General features: G+C 44.9%; 1 long non-coding RNA gene across 1 annotated transcript in view; it reads left to right on the plus strand.

Moving 5' to 3' along the window:
- LOC126639125 (uncharacterized) overlaps nucleotides 1–17,798 on the plus strand; it is a 186,666-nt gene that overhangs the window by 43,238 nt on the left and 125,630 nt on the right. Inside the window, exon 2 of the long non-coding RNA XR_007628754.1 lies at nucleotides 6,028–6,105. This is a non-coding gene — a long non-coding RNA (uncharacterized LOC126639125). The remainder of the gene's footprint in view (nucleotides 1–6,027; nucleotides 6,106–17,798) is intronic.

The following is a 17,798-nucleotide window of genomic DNA, read 5'->3' on the forward strand; positions in this document are numbered from 1 at the left end:
ATACACACACACATCTTTGAGCATTTTAATCTCAGCATCATTCCCAATATAAGCACAATAATAATGTCATTCTTGCTGTTGTGTAGATTTTGAGCTAAAATGCTTTTCGCAGCTTGGAGATGCAAATTTTACCCAAAATAACATTTTAATTAATAAATAAATAAATAAATAAATCATCCTTCAAGTAGAAAAAAAGAATTTGATTCAAATGGAAGGGGGATGAACAGAATTGGCAAATTGTGGGCAGGTGCTGGGCCAGCTTCCTCCATATGAATTTGTTAATGCGTCTTAATCCTGACCTGCAACACCCTGCCTGGCTTAATGCTGTGGCCTCTCGTGACCAGGAATTGCAGACTGCTGAGTTGTGTGGCACTGGGCTGGGTTTTTGTCTTTCTTTTTTCATTTTTTTCTTTGTGTTGTAGGTTGCTGACGACGTTTCATTTGTGACCTAGATAGAATTTGAATGGGACTCCCTAAATTTTTTGCAAGAACTGAATTATTCCCCTTTTCTTTGTGTGCATGCACATCTCTGCTTTCATATTGCCGCCTGTGAAGGGTTTTCCACTGCACAGAGGTGAAAATGTGTCATTTTGAAAAACAGCCCCCCTCATCTATATTTCTTTAGATTGAATGTGGTGACTTTAACATGCTCCCCCCTTCCTTTTCTTCTTTGTTGCTCTTTTAATTTGTAAACAGATAATTATTTGTTGTGGGTTTTTCCTCCAGATTTGGGTGAATGCAACGTGTTGCCCCACGGAGCTCAGTGTTGCTATGCAGATTTCTGATTTCGATGGCAGAAACGTAAAGCTCTGAAAGGAAGGGCGGCATCTCGGCAACGCACACACCAACCCGTGCCTGTGATTTCACCCTCCCACTGCAGGGTGAAACCTGGACAGCTCCCTGAGTCCAAACAGGTGCTGAATCCCTGGCTGAAAATGAGAAGCTTGGAAGTTGGGATAACGGCGTTAATAGAGGGGTGATGTGCACACAGCGAGTTCGCTGGGAAACGCCTTGTGGTGCTCCCAAAATGCAACCTGGGTAGCAAAGCATTGTAATTCCCAGTTTTTCGTAATTTAGTGGCATGCTGGAAAAGGAAGTATCAGTTTTTGTAACTATGTATCTATAAAAAAACATGTAAATACATGCATGATCCAGCAAAATAATAGAGAAACCAGTATGTCTGTGGAGTTTATACAATTGAAACTGATTATTTTTTAGTTTGCAGTTAAAAATAATGCAAACTTTCACCATGCAGTTATACCCTGTCTCATTTCATTCCTCTTTCACTATTTTTTCTCATTTTTTTGCTTGCAAGTAGCTGAATTGAACAAACAGGATTGAAGCCAGTCTTGTCCCTACCCCGCTGTACTCTCTGCCTTTCTCTGTATGTTTTTTCTTCAGTTGCTGACAAAGGCATGAGCCCAAATGCTGGGTGATTGTGGTCAGGTTTTCCACCTTTCCCATCAGATATATTACTTAGAACTATTAATAACTCCACTCCAGGAGAGTCACAACTGTCATGTCAATGCGTCTTTCCCTGTATACACAACACAAGAACCTTAGAGAGTGTTCAGAACAAGCCAAACATGGTGAAAATGAATGTATTTTCCCAGGCTGGGTTGTAAGGACTGAATCCACAAATGCAGATTTTTTTTTTTTTTTTTTGGCCAACAATTTTTCATTTATTTTTAATTTAATCACGTTTTAGTTTTCAGGCACATTCTGAAAAATGAGCTTTATAAAATATGCAGTCCTCTTCACAGTCTTATTACATCACTACTGCACTGGGAGAGACATCTCTCTAAATTGAAAACCATTTTTAATGAATTGTTGTTTTATTTTAGGATCCCTTTAGGTTTCCTAGAACATTCAGTCTGAGTTGTCCATCTGAAGGAATCCTGACCTAACAAATCAAAATAAAAAAACATATTCTGCAGTCCCTTGACCTGGCTCACATCAACCCCCTGTGTTATAAAACAAAGGGCTGTGGTGATGGGGGAAAATCCCACTGTGAAATAAAAAATCAGCATTATGGCTTAGCTGCAGATTTGGAATTAAATCGCTTGTGAGATTTAAAAATTTGATGGAAAACTGTGACCTTCTGGTTTACCTACAACTGTAGTAGAAGACAGTGACCCTAGAAGAACATGATTTATTGGTGAAATAAAGTGAGTGGTAAAATATGAGGAGGATGGGTTATTGTCAGTAAAAAGCATAAAGACAAGGAAAAAAAAATCTAAACATTAATTGCCAGTGAAGGAAATATAGAGGAGGAAAGAGGGAGATGATGGGGAGAACGAGAGCATCCCCAGTGGCAAAATGGTTAAAAGAGATGACTAAAATCCAGCAAAAAATCAAGCAGTCAAGTAGTTAATTGACTTTGCTTTAATCAGCCCAATGAATATTCATTAGTGTGCTGGTCCTAATCATGGGGGCCATGTTGTCCGCATTTAGCAAGCGCACGCTCAGCATCATGCATGCCTCAACAGCTTCCCTTCCTCTCCGCACTGACATTAAATTTAGAGGCTTTGCGCCTTCCCAGCTCGAAGGGAGCGGGATTGGCCCAGCTGCTCGCTCTGAGATGCCATAGCAACCCCTGGCTCGTTGCCTTGGAAACATTTTTTTTTTTTTTTTTTTTTTTTTTTTTTTTTTTTGTAAGGGCCTGAGCCAGTAATCCATAGGCTTAACGTAGGAAATATGTCTTTGTGGGGCATGTGTGTATGGATATATAGATGTGAGGGAGAGATTGAATGGGCGGAAAGGCGAGCGTGTCTTCTATTGTGCGACTTTAACGATGGGAATGGGGTGAGGGATCTCCTCCTCCACAGCTCAAGTGATGTTTTGGGTCGTGGGCTTTACGGTTTTTATTTTATTTTATTTTATTTGAATTAAAAATGCTTCAGCCGTCTCGGTTCGTTTCCAGACCCATCCGGAGGGAGGAGGAATATTTCTCTTTGCCGTGATGCTCCCCTGCCCACCCCGGAAAGAAGCAGCGACTGCTTTAAGGGCTATAGGACCCTATTATCCACATCAAGTTGAAGTTCCTCCTCCTGAAGGAGGTGGGTCTGGAAATGAGCTGCCCCATAAATCAATGGAGAAGTGCAGGCATGGAGCTGGAGTCACGGAGTAGTGAATGCGGCTGCTGCTCCTCACGTTCGCGGCTGCTCTTCCCTTCGTGCGAACAGGGGGAGGCTCCTGCTGGAGATTGGTTCAGCCAACACAACTCCAATCCCACTCCAGCCTGTTAATACTCCAGATGTTGCTGGGGAAAAATGATGATGTCCTGATCCTGGTATTTTAGGAGTAGCTTGTGTTTCCGCCTTCCTGAAAGCAAAATATGAAAAAAAAAAAAAAGCAACGAAGTCCCCAGCTGTGTCAGATGCAGCATTCCAAGCTTTAAATATAGAGTTTAAAAGAAGAGGAAAAAAAAAAAAATAAACCCACCTTAATATATTCAGAATGTCTGCAAGGAGTTTTGGAGCTGGGAAATCCAAATGGTTAATGCTGTCTGGTAAATAAAACTCATCCCTTAAAGCAAATACAAAAAAAGAGAAAGAAAAAAAAAAAAAGTCCTGACCCAGTGAGGCATCATCTCCAATGGAACAAAACAGCTGCAGGGAAAATGCGCAAAAACAACCCGTCCTCTTTGGGCTCGGGCTGTGCGCGTGAGAGGTGCCTTGTAAAACACTCAGTGCAAAGATGAAAGCTGCACAGGAATCCAGAAATAGTACTGCAGAAGATTAAGCAATAGGTGCTTTCAAAAAAGCATTAGTAATTTCCTAATATTCCCTTCTATCGTGCCTTTTTTTTTTTTTTTTTAATAGCTCTTAAGATAGAGCAGAAATGGCTACAAGAGAAAAACTAATTCAGAAGCTGTGAGAGAAATCGGGTTTGGTCTCTACGAGAGGGTTTTTTTTAATGTTTCTATTATCGTTATCTTAAATTATTCAAAAGTGTCATTTTGAGCTCACGGTGCAGGCACATGGTTTAATGAAAGCAGATGAAGAAGGATCCTCCTTATTGGAAAAAAAAAAAAAAGAAAAAGGGGATCATTGTCCCATCTTCTGCCACCTGCTATGGGAAAGGTCCTGCTGGTTCAGCACTGTGTCCTGGGGGGAACAGGCACAGGAGAAGGGGCTGATTTTTTTGGCCCATCAGGAAAATGTTCTGCAATGATGCTAAAAACATAGGGATATTCAGGGCTGGATTCCAGAATAGTTGTAGGGGAGCATAGGAAGGAACAAACTTTATTTCCCCTTGATTCCCATGTCCTGAATGGCACCAAAACTGCATTAGAGGTCTGTGTGTTTGGAGGGTGTAGGGCCTGGGATGGCATGTTGTGTGATGGCTGATGGTCCAGAGACCAGTTCTGGTCAATGTGGGAGGGAAATTGTTCCTCAACATCTGCATCTGTGCATAAGAAGATAAGGTTAATCAGCCTCCAGTTCTCTGTCAAACAGAGCTACTGTGGTTTTTCAACATTTTTAAGTGTGAAAGGAAGAAATCTGCCACCCACGACCAAATGTCAAGATTGAAGGCTGGTGGTTTGATCTCCAAGGTCTTCAGCAGTTCCCATCTGGCTCAGGCAGCCCTGTTGCCATCCTGAGCACTGCTCCTTGGGGGTCATGTCCAGCAGGAAAACATGAATATTTTGGGGGAAAGAGCAGTTTAGGATGGCTTTAAGGGGGTTGTTTGTTTGTGGTTTTTTTTGTTTGTTTGTTTTGTTTTAGGCTTGTGCCTGTTTTGGGTTTTTTTAAATGAAATGAAATTCACTAGTAATTATAGCTGCTAGAAGGGAGAGGAGAGAGAGGAATGATGAAATGCATGAATCAAAAAAGAGCTATGTTAAAGTGGCCTATCAGAGCTGCTGGTAAAGATCATTTTATCCCAAGAAGCATCGAGGCAGAAGGACTCATAGAATCTGGGAGTGGCAGAGCACTGATGTGAAACAAAGAGCTCCTGGGGAGGGAGTGAGGAAGAAAAGTAGGTTAAAAAAATATTTACAGTGAGTTTCCAGGGGAAAGTTTTAATCTTGATAGATCCATTTTTCTAAAAAAAAAAAAAAAAAAATTGTGTTGGGAAATTTCTAAAAAAGTATTTAAGAAGTCCAGACCAAAGCATGCTAGAAAAAATCCTTTATGTATCCCTACTAAGCAGTATTTATTAAAAAAAAATTCATAATGGGAATTGTTTTCTTTTTGTGATCATATTCTGTTGATTCAAATCTCTGAATGGAGTCTCTCTGCTTCCATCTGGTTAAATTTGAGAGCTGTGGGTGGTCCATTGAAAAGACATGATCAATTAATTTTAGATGGGGAATGTACAGTCAAACGCTGAGCATTGTGACACTGTCCCTTAGGCCAGCAGTGCTACGGGCTCGGTGTCTCCTCTTGGTGTTTTCCTTTGGTTTGAATCTAGTCTGTGCAGGTACAAATGACTGCAGGATGCAGGACAGGACTGTTCCTCTTGGAAATGAGCATGGAGGAGAAAAAAAAGGCAGTGAGTCCCCGCTCACAGGGGTGAGGAGCAGCTCAGGGGACCCAACTCTGCATTCAGAAATGGTGGAGTAATTTGCCACCATGTTGGTGGAAATGAGTGAGACTGCCCCGGTTTGTATGAAGGATTATCCTGCAGATCATGCTGATGGTACCTGGAAGTTCATCTTTTGTCAACCTTGTGTTGTTTTAATTGTTCAGCTGGGGAGCACAAACATGTATTGAGTTTGGTAATAAACTACCATGGTGAAAATGATGAGATGTCCCAGAGCAGTTCTGGGACAGCCTTGTTTTCAAATGTGGCAAAAGGCAAGGAAACAAGGAGCTGGAAGGAAAAGGACAGCTCTCTAAGTGAATGGAGATCTGAGTGCTGATGTTGTCCAGCAAAAATTTGAATATACTTGTGGTGAGTATTTTTTTATGAAGGTTAATCTGATCAGCTGTAATACTACAAAAAGTTGTTTTTAAAATGGTATGCTGATATAATTTCTTCTGCTTTGTTCTTACAGTGCTTTCCTTTTCTTTTTCTTAGCTACAAAAAGTCTTCCAGTGGAGCAGTCCCTGCTGGGGAACAAGAAACCTCCAAGCCCAACCACCCAACACAGGAAAGGTAAGCACTGCTTAATTTTTATTTTTCTTTCATTCTTAAGTTGTCAGTGATTCAGATTATTTTTTAAACGGATTCTGACCTTGGGGTACAGCAGTGTTGTGTCTGCTGAGCCACAGAGCCAGTGTGTGCAGAGAAATGTGCTTTTTGTATTAGGGGTGCAAAACCAGAGCAACATCCTTGCCCAGGTACACCCTGTAAGGTGTGCACACCACGTAGGGTGCAGGTTTGAGTGCTCCTTCCACACAAAGGCTGCTTAGAAAAGCACGAGGCATCATTGCTGGTACCATTTCACGCCTGGTGCCTTCACTAAAGCTGGAGGCAGAGCAGGCAGGGGGCTGGAGGTCAAGGGCCGGGCTCGGCTCGATGCATCAGGCAGCCTCCCTTCAAATCTTACCTGCCCGACCTGCGCTGCTTCTGCAGTGAGGCGGCGTGCAAACCAATCCCCCTCTGCGACTAAAGATGGAAAAATCCCTTCTTTTAAGCAATTGTGTCTCTTCTCATCTCTATTTTTGTCATTGGCTGACAGGGTGGGAAGAGAGAAGGAAAGGATGGGGAGGGAGGCACCAGCAAGAGGAAAATTACCGCCAAATCAGGCAATTGAAGGGAAAAGGGAGGAAAGGGAGAGAGGAGAAAACATGCCAGTTCCTGAGGCTGTCCCCTGCAAACAGAATTCAGGCTCCTTTACAGGTGATTGAGTCAGGATCATAAAGCCCAAACTTAAGCAGGTTTCTCTTCCAAGGAGGGCTCGTCCCCTGGCTCAATTCGGCAACATCAAGCTGATGTTGCTGCTTCTGAAAACACGGAGCCAGTGGTGGTTGGTGCAAGGCTGCTGCTCTGCTCAGTGTTTTATCCTAAACTCCTGGGGCATCAGTCAGGCAGTTGTTACTGTGCCTCCCAAGTGATGCCAATACCAGTTGCAAACAGGGTTCAGACTGGGAATAAGGAATTGGTCCCTCTGTGCCCAGCTGCCTTCCCTCAGCCATGGCATGCTCCAAGCAGAGGGGTAAAACCAAAGGTGTTACCTTCTGTTTGCAAGCCATGGCAGTGATGCAGGGATTTGTGTTGGGCCATTTCCAGCTGAAATGGAAGGAGGCACAGTGCTTGTCTTAGGTTAGTTGATTTAGGAGCTTGTCTGAATGTTGAGATTTAAGAGAAGGTCAGGGTTTGGCTTGGAAGGGCTGGCTTTATCAATGAGAGCCCAACTACCATTCAGCTGACTGCAAAGTCTTGAATCAGGAAGAATGCCTTGTGTTAAATTGTTTCTGCAGAACAATGACTTTGGAAAACAAAAAGGCAGTACCCAGAAAGAAAACCCCTACAAACAAAATAATATTTATTTCTGCCATGGCAGCTCTGTGAACTGAAAATGGGATGTTTTGTTTTGCTGGGCTGGTATGTAGGAAGTGATTGTATCCAGTTGCAGACAAAAATTACATCTGGGCCTTGGAAGGGGGAAGAGGAGGGTGGGAAGATCTATGTCTGCAGAATCACTGATGCAGGAAGATGCAAGTGCTGTGTTGTGTCTAGTTGCATCATGTGTGAATCCATCAGCGACTTAAAGAAACAGCAAACTCGGTGCAACCTTTTACTGTGGTTTTTCCATCTGCTCCCTGATCTGCTGGTGATGAATGTTCAGCTTTTCCATCTCCTACCCTCGAGATGTCCTTTGCAGGAACTCCTGGTGATTTTTCTTAGCTGAAAAAATACCCAGGAATGTCTGCAAACTTCTGTGAAAAATCCTTTGTCAAATCGTTACTGTGGACGCCGCACTATCGTTATATCGATGAAAAGTTACATTTGTTGATGATTTTGAGTAGGGTGTCTGTTAAAAATTTTCCTGTATTTTGACTTTAAATACTGGTAAAATAATAATTATGGGTGGAAAAAAGGCTTCTAGTTTGCAGCTTTGGGTGCAAGTGTGGGACTTGAGTCCATAATGTGCTGACTGTGAGGTCAAAGCTGCTCTGTGACATTGCTGATTGAGGTTAGTCTTGGGAAGAACTGTGCTTCCAGAACCCTCAAGTATGGCTTAATGTTTTACTCTAAACCCAGTCCTTCTCTTACATTGCTCAGTGAATCTCAGGAGAGCTGTCTGTCTCCACCAGGAATCTGTCAGCCTGCTACCAACAAGCTCTTATCCACATCTTGACCTGCTCAGGGACTGACCGTTTTCAGTTTTAGCCCAGTTTTTCTCAGGAAAGCAGTTCTGTGCCATACAAAGCAGTGTGTAGGTGTCTCTGTCTACCAGTTTCCATAATATTTTTCAAGCCTGTCAGCTAATTTCTCCCAGTTTTGACAGAGGTAGAAGTCTCAATGTTATTTAATTACTACAGGTTTTCCAGTATGGGTGGTGGGGGAGAGGGGAGACCTCATTGCCTACACCTCTATTAGACCCCAGAGCCCCCACCTCAGATCTCTACTTCAGCAGTGGGTATTCTGAAAAACCAAGCAGAAATGCCACTATTCATTTATTTGCTGTTTACTCCCTCACCCACTGAAGGATTTATTTTTTCAAATGAGCCATGGAGTGATGACCACCAAAGTGATGTTTCTGGGGAGCTTTGGCTCTGTTGTATGCTGGGCTGGTCTCAGCACATGGAGGTTGGTAAGTGTGTGGTAGGACTGGGTCAGAAACTTGGGTGCTTCTCTTCCTACCTGTCCCAGGACCTCCTTTCCCAGCACACCTTAATTTGTGATGATTACAAAAGACTTTTTTAATTGACATCTGTAATACAGTCTTAGTTACTGTGGGTTGTTTCAGTATTAGTTGCATTGGTACCATGTTGATTTTAGACATTCTACAGGAACACCTATGATTTCACTGACCCATAATGAAAGCAAGGATAGTCCTGACATGGTAGACCCCCCCCCAAAATGTTTGGCAATGACAGCTGGGGCCATGCTGCCTTTGCTCTGCAACAATTTCAGGAATCATACATTAACATGAGACAACAAAACACTGCAAACTGATGTTAGCCAAGCTTTGTGCTGCTGAACTTTAATGCCTGTGTGAGGAATGGCTCGGGTAAGACAAGAAAAAAGCTGAAAAACTGCTCACTGCTATCACAGAGATCCTGTAGCAGTTACACATCCACTCCATTGTGCCGTCATTTGTGCGCACGAGTATATTACTATAGAGGGGCTGTTGTATTAGCAAAGACTGTCCTCAATGGTGGTAATTTGGTTTTGTCATGGTAATACAGCCCCGATGCACTGCAGACACAAAAGTGAGTTCTGCATGGCTTGGCAAGGAGATTTTCACATGGCTGCTGGGCGAGTCCATTGGTTTCTCAGTGTTCCTAAACAGGAATGGGTCAATGGCAATTTTTAGGAAGGCAGATGCCCCTTGCTGAGCTTGTCTGACTATAAAGTGCTGCACAACACATGCAACGTACATAGCATCCTCAGCCCTCCGTGTAACTTGCAGACTGTTAAAAGTGCACAGCAGGAATGAGGACTCTTTTAATCCACTGAATTTGCTGTTTAGCATGACCTGAATAATCCGGTGGGGCTAACGTGATCTTCAGCACTAGCACTCGACTGCCTGTTATCCCCTTTGAAGCTGCAGGGTATCAAAAATATCTGACTGCTTTAGGACTTGGGTAGTGTCTGTGTGTAATTTGTTTTTCAGTGACATTGTTCCAGGCTCTGCTGTTCTCCATGCCAGTAAGTCTGTTTCTGTGTGAACTTTCAGATAGGATGGCTCTCGATCGTGCTACTTCTTCTATTGACCACAGCTGCCTGTTCATCATCACTTCCTTTATGTTTTCTCTTTGGTGGGAAATGAAAAGTAGAGGAGGGCAGAGCCAGTGTAGGAAAGCTAAAAATGTGTCAGTAACTGCCTAGCAGGAGGCAGACTCTTTCCTCCAGATTGCCGGATACATGAAGGTACAGCCTTGATTGGTGTAAATTGCCATAGATGAGAAACTATTTGTATTCATTCAAATTTATAGCATCTCTGTGGATGTTTAAATTCCTCCCCCTGTTCAGCAGCGCCATGATCAGCCACAGCACAGAACTGGTGGGATGATGCAGATGAAGAATTGGACCAAAATGTTTTTTCCCCATGGCTGGTGATCTCTCAGTGGTCAGCGTGTGGTTACACATTTCTACATGCAGTGTGGCTGAACATGTGTGTTCTTCCTCCCCAGTCTGCCTTAAAGAAATAATCATGTAGGAAAGGGAGGAATATTTTTGGGAAGGGTCTCCTGTTACTCCAGGATTCTGTCAGACTTGCAGTCTGCCCAATCCTTTCTGATCACCAATGTTAAGAGCTTCTCTGGGGTTATGAGAAAAGGCAAACTTTCAAACCTAGCATCCTTAAGAGGGCATCCAAATGCTGCACTGTACAAAGGAATTGAAATTAGCTCTAAATGCAGTTGGCTTTACCTGCTTTATGAAAAAGAGAAATATATTTTAAAAGGATATGTTTCATGTAATCATGCTGGGTTTATCAAGTGCAGAAAGATGTCTCCTAACAATACCCAGGAAGATTACAATTGTCAATCAGAGCAGAGGTCCTGTTCGTGCCTCTCTGCCTCCCTCTCCTGCCGCTCTGATTTTTCCAGGCATAGCAAGAGTGAACAAGGAGAAGAGTGTAAAGAAAACTATTTAACCATCAAAAGACAGTGCCAGCCAGGCATGGCACTGAATTTCAGCTCCTAAACCTGCCAATAATGAAGTTTTTAAAGGGAGAAATGTGCACAACAGCAAGAGTGGAAGCCATCCTGTGTGGTCCCATAAATGGTACATGCTCTCCTTCCGGGGCTCCACAAAAGCACAAGGGCTGCTGCAAAGTGGGCAAAGCCCTTCTGAAGGGCTCCTGGAGCTTTTCAGCTCATTGCAGGATCCTCAGAAGCCCTCAGCATCCTCCTCCTCTTGGCACGGCAGGGTCGATAAAATCAGATCAAGGCTTAGTATTTCTAAACAAAAGGGAGTGGTTAAATGGGCTTTTAAACACTGGAACCTGTCCAGCTCGTTGGGAGGCAGAGCCCGGAGAGGCGGGGGTGAGGAGAAGGCTCAAGGTGCCAAACTCGGAGTAGAGTGGCACTTGTGAGCAAAGTTGTTGGAAAGTCATTTTGTTGCTTGTGTTGCTCAGTGTGTGTGTGTGTGTGTGTGTGTGCAGAACAGATTGGCAGACGCCTGTGCCCACGAAGGCGGGCTGGGGGCCGGGGGGAGGCTGCTTTGGAAAGGTGCCAGTTGTTCCATGGGCTTTCTGCCATCAGGATTTTTTTCCTCCCCTTCCCTTCCTCCCCACCCCAGCCCCCGAACGCACACGAACAGGCTGGCAGGAAGAGCATGCTGAAAAGGATCTGACAGTTTGAACAACACTCGATGACTTAGTTTGTTTTCCCTGACTTTGCGCCAGCAAGCAGGTCTCTGGATGAAAGACTTTATTAGGCTTTTAGAGCCACTGACACAGGTCTTTCTTTGACCTGAGGTACTTGAGAAGAAATGAAAACAACGTGTAACTTTCATGGAGTTGAAAGACTGCCCAAATCGAAGAATACGGTTTACAAGGGATCCAAAGTATCACAAAACGCTTCCCAGGGTGAAGCGCGGCAGAGCGGAGCAGGGGGAGCGCCCATCCTGGGCAGAGGGAGAAGGCGTTCCGTGGCTGCCCGTGATGAGGAGCAAAGCTGATCCGGCTAATTAGGATGTGATGAGATGATCCCTTCCAGTGGAAGGTGCCATAACCAGTCATCAGCTTTCTGGGTGTCCAATGGAGGGGAGCGGTGGAAATCAGCACTCATTGCCAGGAGCCCGTCACCATGCTGGCACCCCGGCACTGCCTGGGCTGTGAGCTCAGCACTGCAGCTTCTGCTCCACCAGACCCGTGGTGAGAGCTGTGGAGGAAAAGCCACGCACTGTTAGCAGTGGTAGCATCCACAAGGAAAATGTAGGACACTTGGATCCTCCTCCACCTCCCGCAGCGATGCTGAATATTCTTAAAACGGTCAGAGCTGGTTCCGAATATTGCCTAAATTATCCCCTCTTCAATCCTCAGGGGTAGAGGGAGAATTTCTCATTAACTTTCTGTATGCCTCCTTCACTTCTCAAGGGGCTTGGTTGAGGGGTTTGAACAAGAAAACCAAGAATTAGGTTTTGCTTATAAAAAATAAAAATAAACAAGCCCCTTGGTAAGGAAAGAGAAAGCATCAGAGAAACGGCAGGTACTGAGGTAGGAATGGTGCAGTGGACCCCAGAAGTGAGCAACTTTGTGAAGGAGCCTCCCTCCACTTGGGAAAGTAATTAAAAAAAGGGGTGATTCATCCTTTTTTCTTTCTTAAGCCTCATAGAAGAAAAAAGATGGCAGGCCAGGTTTGTAGAACTGAAATAGTTTCTCAAAACTGGAGAACAGATGATTGAGAAACAAGTAATATGGTTGCTGGCTTATCGGTCTTGGAAAAGAATCACAGAAACTGAAACTGAATCTATTTAAGCCTCAGGAGACTGGGGAAGGAGTTTTCATGGTTGCAAGCCATGACTGAGAAGTTTTTCTGGAGCTCACTACAGGCCTGATCCCTCCTCAGACTGAAAATAAAATGCTACAGTCAGCAGAGGCCATGGTTCCAGAAGCTCTGGGATGGGCCAGAGTTGTCACACAAAGACGTCTTCCAGGAAAAATTTGGGGAACAGCCATGTTTTTCTTGCAGGACTAATAACACTTTCTGCTCTCTTAAATCCTTGCTCTGTGGATAGGTGTGAGGATTCTAAGGCCCCATTCAGATGTGCAGAATCATAGTGCCACAGAAAGCTTTGGGTTGGAAAGGGACCTTAAAGGTCACTTTGTTCCAACCCCCTTGCCACGGGCAGGGACACCTTCCACTAGATCAGGTTGCTCAAAGTCCCATCCAACCTCGGCCTTGGGCACTGCCAGGGATGGCGCTGTGGCTCTGGAAGTGCTTGGTGATACCTACTGGTCTGCAATACAGACCTGAAAGGTGCATCCAGGGCTTGCACCATGTCTCCCCTGAGCCCACAAATGTGTCATCTGTGTGGACATGCCTCACCAGAGGGGCTGGTGGCTCTCTGGGATCTGTGCCACATGAACTGTCTCTCCAGAGGTTTGATGTTCACAATGAACTTGTGGCCAGGAAGGCTGGAGGAAGCTGACACTGGCACGGAATTTGCTCCTGTCGCCTTTGTTTCACGTCCTGGTGCCACCGCTGTGCGTGAGCAGGAGCACAAGGACGTGTCTGTGTTTCTTGTTTCCTTTCTATAGGACTGAATGTTCTGAGCGATCATGTTATTGTATGTGTCTGATGAGCCATATGGAAGCTGTGAGGCTTCAGGAGTGTTTTGGGAATATAATGCCAAGAACTGATAATCTCAGCAGCTCTTCCTTCTTATTATCACATTGCTTTTGCTGCCATACCCACTTAGAGCTATTTACGCCCCTTCCCCGAGAAGCTGGTATTTCCCTGCCACATTTTTTGTTCTCCATGGGGTAGAAAGGCTTTGGGAAGTGCCATTTGAGGCTCATTGCTACACAGAAATGCTTTACAGAGCCCGTTCTGTTGTCAGGCTGCCTGCAAAGGGTTTATAGCATGAAATAGCTCAGCCTCTCTGATCGGGAGGATTCCGTTTCTGCAGTACTATTAGGCAGACAAAAGGTGAATTAGCCCCACTCTGTGAAACAGCCCTGACACGGGGTGGTGCTGCTCTGTCACCACCATTATTTCACAAACTGGTTTTCTACGGTCTTTGATTCCTACAAGGCAACTTGCAAAACACACAAAGGATCAGATTGTATCTCCTAGCGCTGGCCGCCGTCTCCTTCCTGTGGGACATCGGCGGCTGCTGCTTCCTCTATTTCCACACCTTTGCATCTCCCGACCTCCTTCCAGAAAACCCACTGGCAGTTGTTTAACAGTTTCACTAGCGAGTCAGGCAGTGGGCATTTTTCCATACTGTGTGTTTTTCTTCTCCTGTGTTCGAAGAGCCTGTTCTTCCCCTGCACCTGTGGAGCTTGTTAATCTCTGCAGAAGATTCAGTTCTTTGACTGCAATCCAAGCCGGCACCATCTGAGGCAAACTGCATCCTTCTGCCCTTTGAATGCTCCTGATCTTATCTTTGGTCTGGCTCAGCCCTGCACAGGCAAGGATGGATGACAAAGCTGGGGGATGGATCATACAAGAGGGGTGGACAATTTGAAAAATTGTAATACTCCCTGCTGTGCATCCAGCACCCAGGATGTGACGCTTGACCCAGGGATGAAGCTGGGGCTTCATCCACATGGCCTGTTAACATGGCTGTGTTGGACAGCCTCAAATAACAAGTCATGACCACCCCCCCATGTGGCAGATGAAGAACTAAGATACCCCAGGGGCAACAGCACCATCTCTTCCAAGGGTCCTTATCAGCATGAGGACTTCCATCCCTACTGTGTGACCAGGACATCTCAGTGGTGCAGCTCTTTCCAAGAGGTGGGTGGGTTGTTCAGTGTCTGCTGCAGCCACAGTTCAGTGTGGAGCAGTTCAGGACAATTTATGAATTGACTTTTTTTCATGTGAGAGGCAGGAAGTGTGAGACCCCTGCTAAAAGTTTGCCTCTCCTTGAATGAGTGAGTGCAACTTAACTAAATGGAAGAACTTTAATTACCATCCAGCTCTTGCAGGAGTGTCTAACCTGGCTTAAGAGGTCTTTGAATCCTTTTAGCACCTTGAGTTTTCTTAACCCCTGTGATATATTTTGTGATCCCTGCAGCCTCTGTGTGCTGCACTGGGGATAAACACCAGACAGTTTTAGCATTATGCATGTTACTCACCCAGCTCATCCCTCCATGGGCTGTTCATTTCCATATGAAACATTTCTTTAAATAGCAACAATCTCAGGGGCTGATTTTATTGTCTTTGCTGTGGCTCAGCTCATTCAGGGTGCCCTTTTGAACATTCTGACTTATTGTTTATTTGTGGTGGTTTTTTGTAGCCCCATAATGACTTCTTGCCCATCCACTTTTTATACCAGAAGTCTTGTTTTACAATCTGTTCCCAGACCTCTGCCACGTTCCTGCCAGTGGCATGTGTCTCTGAGCAAGGATCTTGCTCTAGCAAGAAAATCCCAGTCTTCACAGTCTGTCTCAGCTTCTCCAAAGGAATAAAAGGACACCTGCCTCACTGAGCCCCAAAGAGAAGAGGAAGGGAAATCCCATCCCAGTGCATGAGGTGGTGGGATCTCCATGGCATGCCCACACACCCCTTGGCAGAGGTGCCCCTGTGCCCCTGGGGCAGCCTTGGGGTGCTGGAAACCAAACCCTGCTGCTGAAGAGGACCAAGTGTAGCCAATGGGGGGAATAAAAGTAACTTCAGAAGCAACACATAGTATTTCCAGAGCAAGAAAGACAAGTCAGTGAAGCGGATATTTTATTTGAGTGCTTCTTGGTGTTTCTAAGAGGATTGGTTTAAGTAGGAAGGTTGGTAAACAAACAGGTTTGTTTTTTCATAGTTCCTTTGAATGCACACCTTATTTTTTTGATAATGAAGCTGCTTTGTCTCTGTGTCCCTATTTCAATTTCCTTTCAAATTTAAATTTCGCTTATAGGAAATAAATGCACCTGATTGTTTCCTAATAGCTTTTCTGTTAGTCCTGGCAAAGTTGTCCATATACACACACATATATTTTTTTTTCTTGGTGGTTCTTTTCCCCAAAACTATATGCGCTTCTGTGTTCCTTTAATGTCTTCCAGGAGATTTCCATTCCCCACATCAAGTCTCCCTAAATTGTCTCTTTAATCCCCAGGTTTTTAGTGCTTGGCAATGCTACTTCTTCTGAAGTGCTGTGATGGGAAGGTGGAGGGTTTTTTTCCCCCTCATTAGCTGCTTTTAACATTCACCTCCTTTGTTTGTGTATCTTCTTTAGATTCCCTTCCCTTTGTGGGCAGGGCTTTGCTCTTCTGAGGTGTTAATAAGCCTCTGGCAGAGACGACATCTGTGGCAGAGGACATTAAGTTCTGAAAAACATACTTCTTGTGTTATGAGGCCCGTTACCTCATCTGAGCAACAACTACAGCTTTTAAAGAGCAAGGACAAAGGAAACATTGGCTTAGGGCTGCTTCGTGGTTGGGTGGGGTTTTTTTTATATATCAAAACTCGAGCTCAAAGTGTTTATATGGGAGGGGGGGGGACGAGACTGCCGAGGGGAGGAACATTAGAGGAAAACTTGTGAAGGGGAAAGGAAAAAGAGAAGAGGCTATTTAAAAATACTGTGCATCGCTTAAACCAACACCTAGCGAAGGATAAAGGCTTTGCAGTGTGTATACGTGATCCATCCATCTGTTCATCCCTTTTATCCAATCCTATAGTCATGGGTATCATAAGAAGGAGTAAGAGCGGTTAAAGCTTCCCCATCACAGGCATGTCAGATGTTCCACACTGAACAAGATCAAACCAGGGATTTGCAGCCTGTGGGATGCAAAGAGATGTCATGGAGGGATAAGTGCTCTTCCCTTCCTATACTGACAAATGGGAGGGGATCGTTTTTAGCAAGGACAGGGAGGAGAGCACTGGCATCACCTGCACCCAGGGGGTGTTAGTGGCTGGATTACCAGCTCATTGCTACCAGGTGTAACTGTCCAAAAAGTTGCAATCCTGCACCAAGACTTCTGCCTCCTCTTTAACCTTATATCCTGATGTGATTTATCAGCTAAACATTTCAAGGCAAAAAGAGGGCTGGTGTAATTCAGACTTCAGGTGTTTGCTCTCTAAAATAATTTTGAATTAGAATCAAAAAAAGAGTTTTCTGTCCTTCTCCCATTCTACTGTCCTTTAAATTACCTTTGAACACTACTTTTGCAATATTTTCATTAATTTCCTGTTGTTCCCCAGGATGCTGTAATGCAAACACTACACAATGCTCTCCGGTGTGTGAAAGTCAGCCTGACATGACATTCCAGCTGACACATTCCAGTCTGTTTTTAAATGAAGGTATCAATTACTTAAGCTGCTAGCTGAGCACCCTTGTTGGCTATCAGATGGGTCTGCTGTAGCATTTTCATAGCTGTTGGTATCTTGAAAGCTGAATAAAGCAAAAAAGGTTCACTGCACAAGGTGCAATTCTCAATATTTCCATCTCCAGTTGCTGGTGCGTGGAAAAGGAGTCCTTGCCACAAACTGGGGGGACTCAGTGGTGGTGGTTTCATTGCTGTACCTGAACAGTTTCACGCCTGTGCCTTTACACAGCTCTCAGCAGCAGTGGGGGGCGGGATGCTGCTGCCTCGATGCTGCTCCTTCACCCCATCAAACCCCCTCCCATGCCCCGACCCACAGCGTGGGACCAACCTGGCAGCCCCCACCCCGCGTCCTTTTAGGCAGCAAATCCCTTCGCCTGGGGCCTGCCGCTGTCTCCCCAAGGACACCTTTCCTGAAGTATCTGTTCTCAGCTCCTGAAAGGCATCCAAACCCCTGTGTGAAAACTGAAATGAAAAACTGGCTGGCACACGTTTTCACGGCGGAGCGAGGTGACTTCTGTGCCTGCAGATTGACGGTATCGCTGCTGCTGGCATGACAAGTCTCTGCGTGTTGTAACCCTGGCACCAATCAGTGCCACGGATGCGAGCTAGCCTCCTCTTTCATTACTCTCAGTAGCTCCTTCCCTTCCCTGCTTAGGAAAAAGAGCTATTTATGGACCTGGACAAGGTGACCTCCATATGGCAGATTCTGCCACTCACCGTGGGGACTCGAGCGAGGCACATG

Source organism: Myiozetetes cayanensis, unplaced genomic scaffold (assembly GCF_022539395.1).
Source record: "Myiozetetes cayanensis isolate MyiCay16 unplaced genomic scaffold, myiCay2020 scf19, whole genome shotgun sequence".
Lineage (NCBI taxonomy): Eukaryota > Metazoa > Chordata > Aves > Passeriformes > Tyrannidae > Myiozetetes > Myiozetetes cayanensis.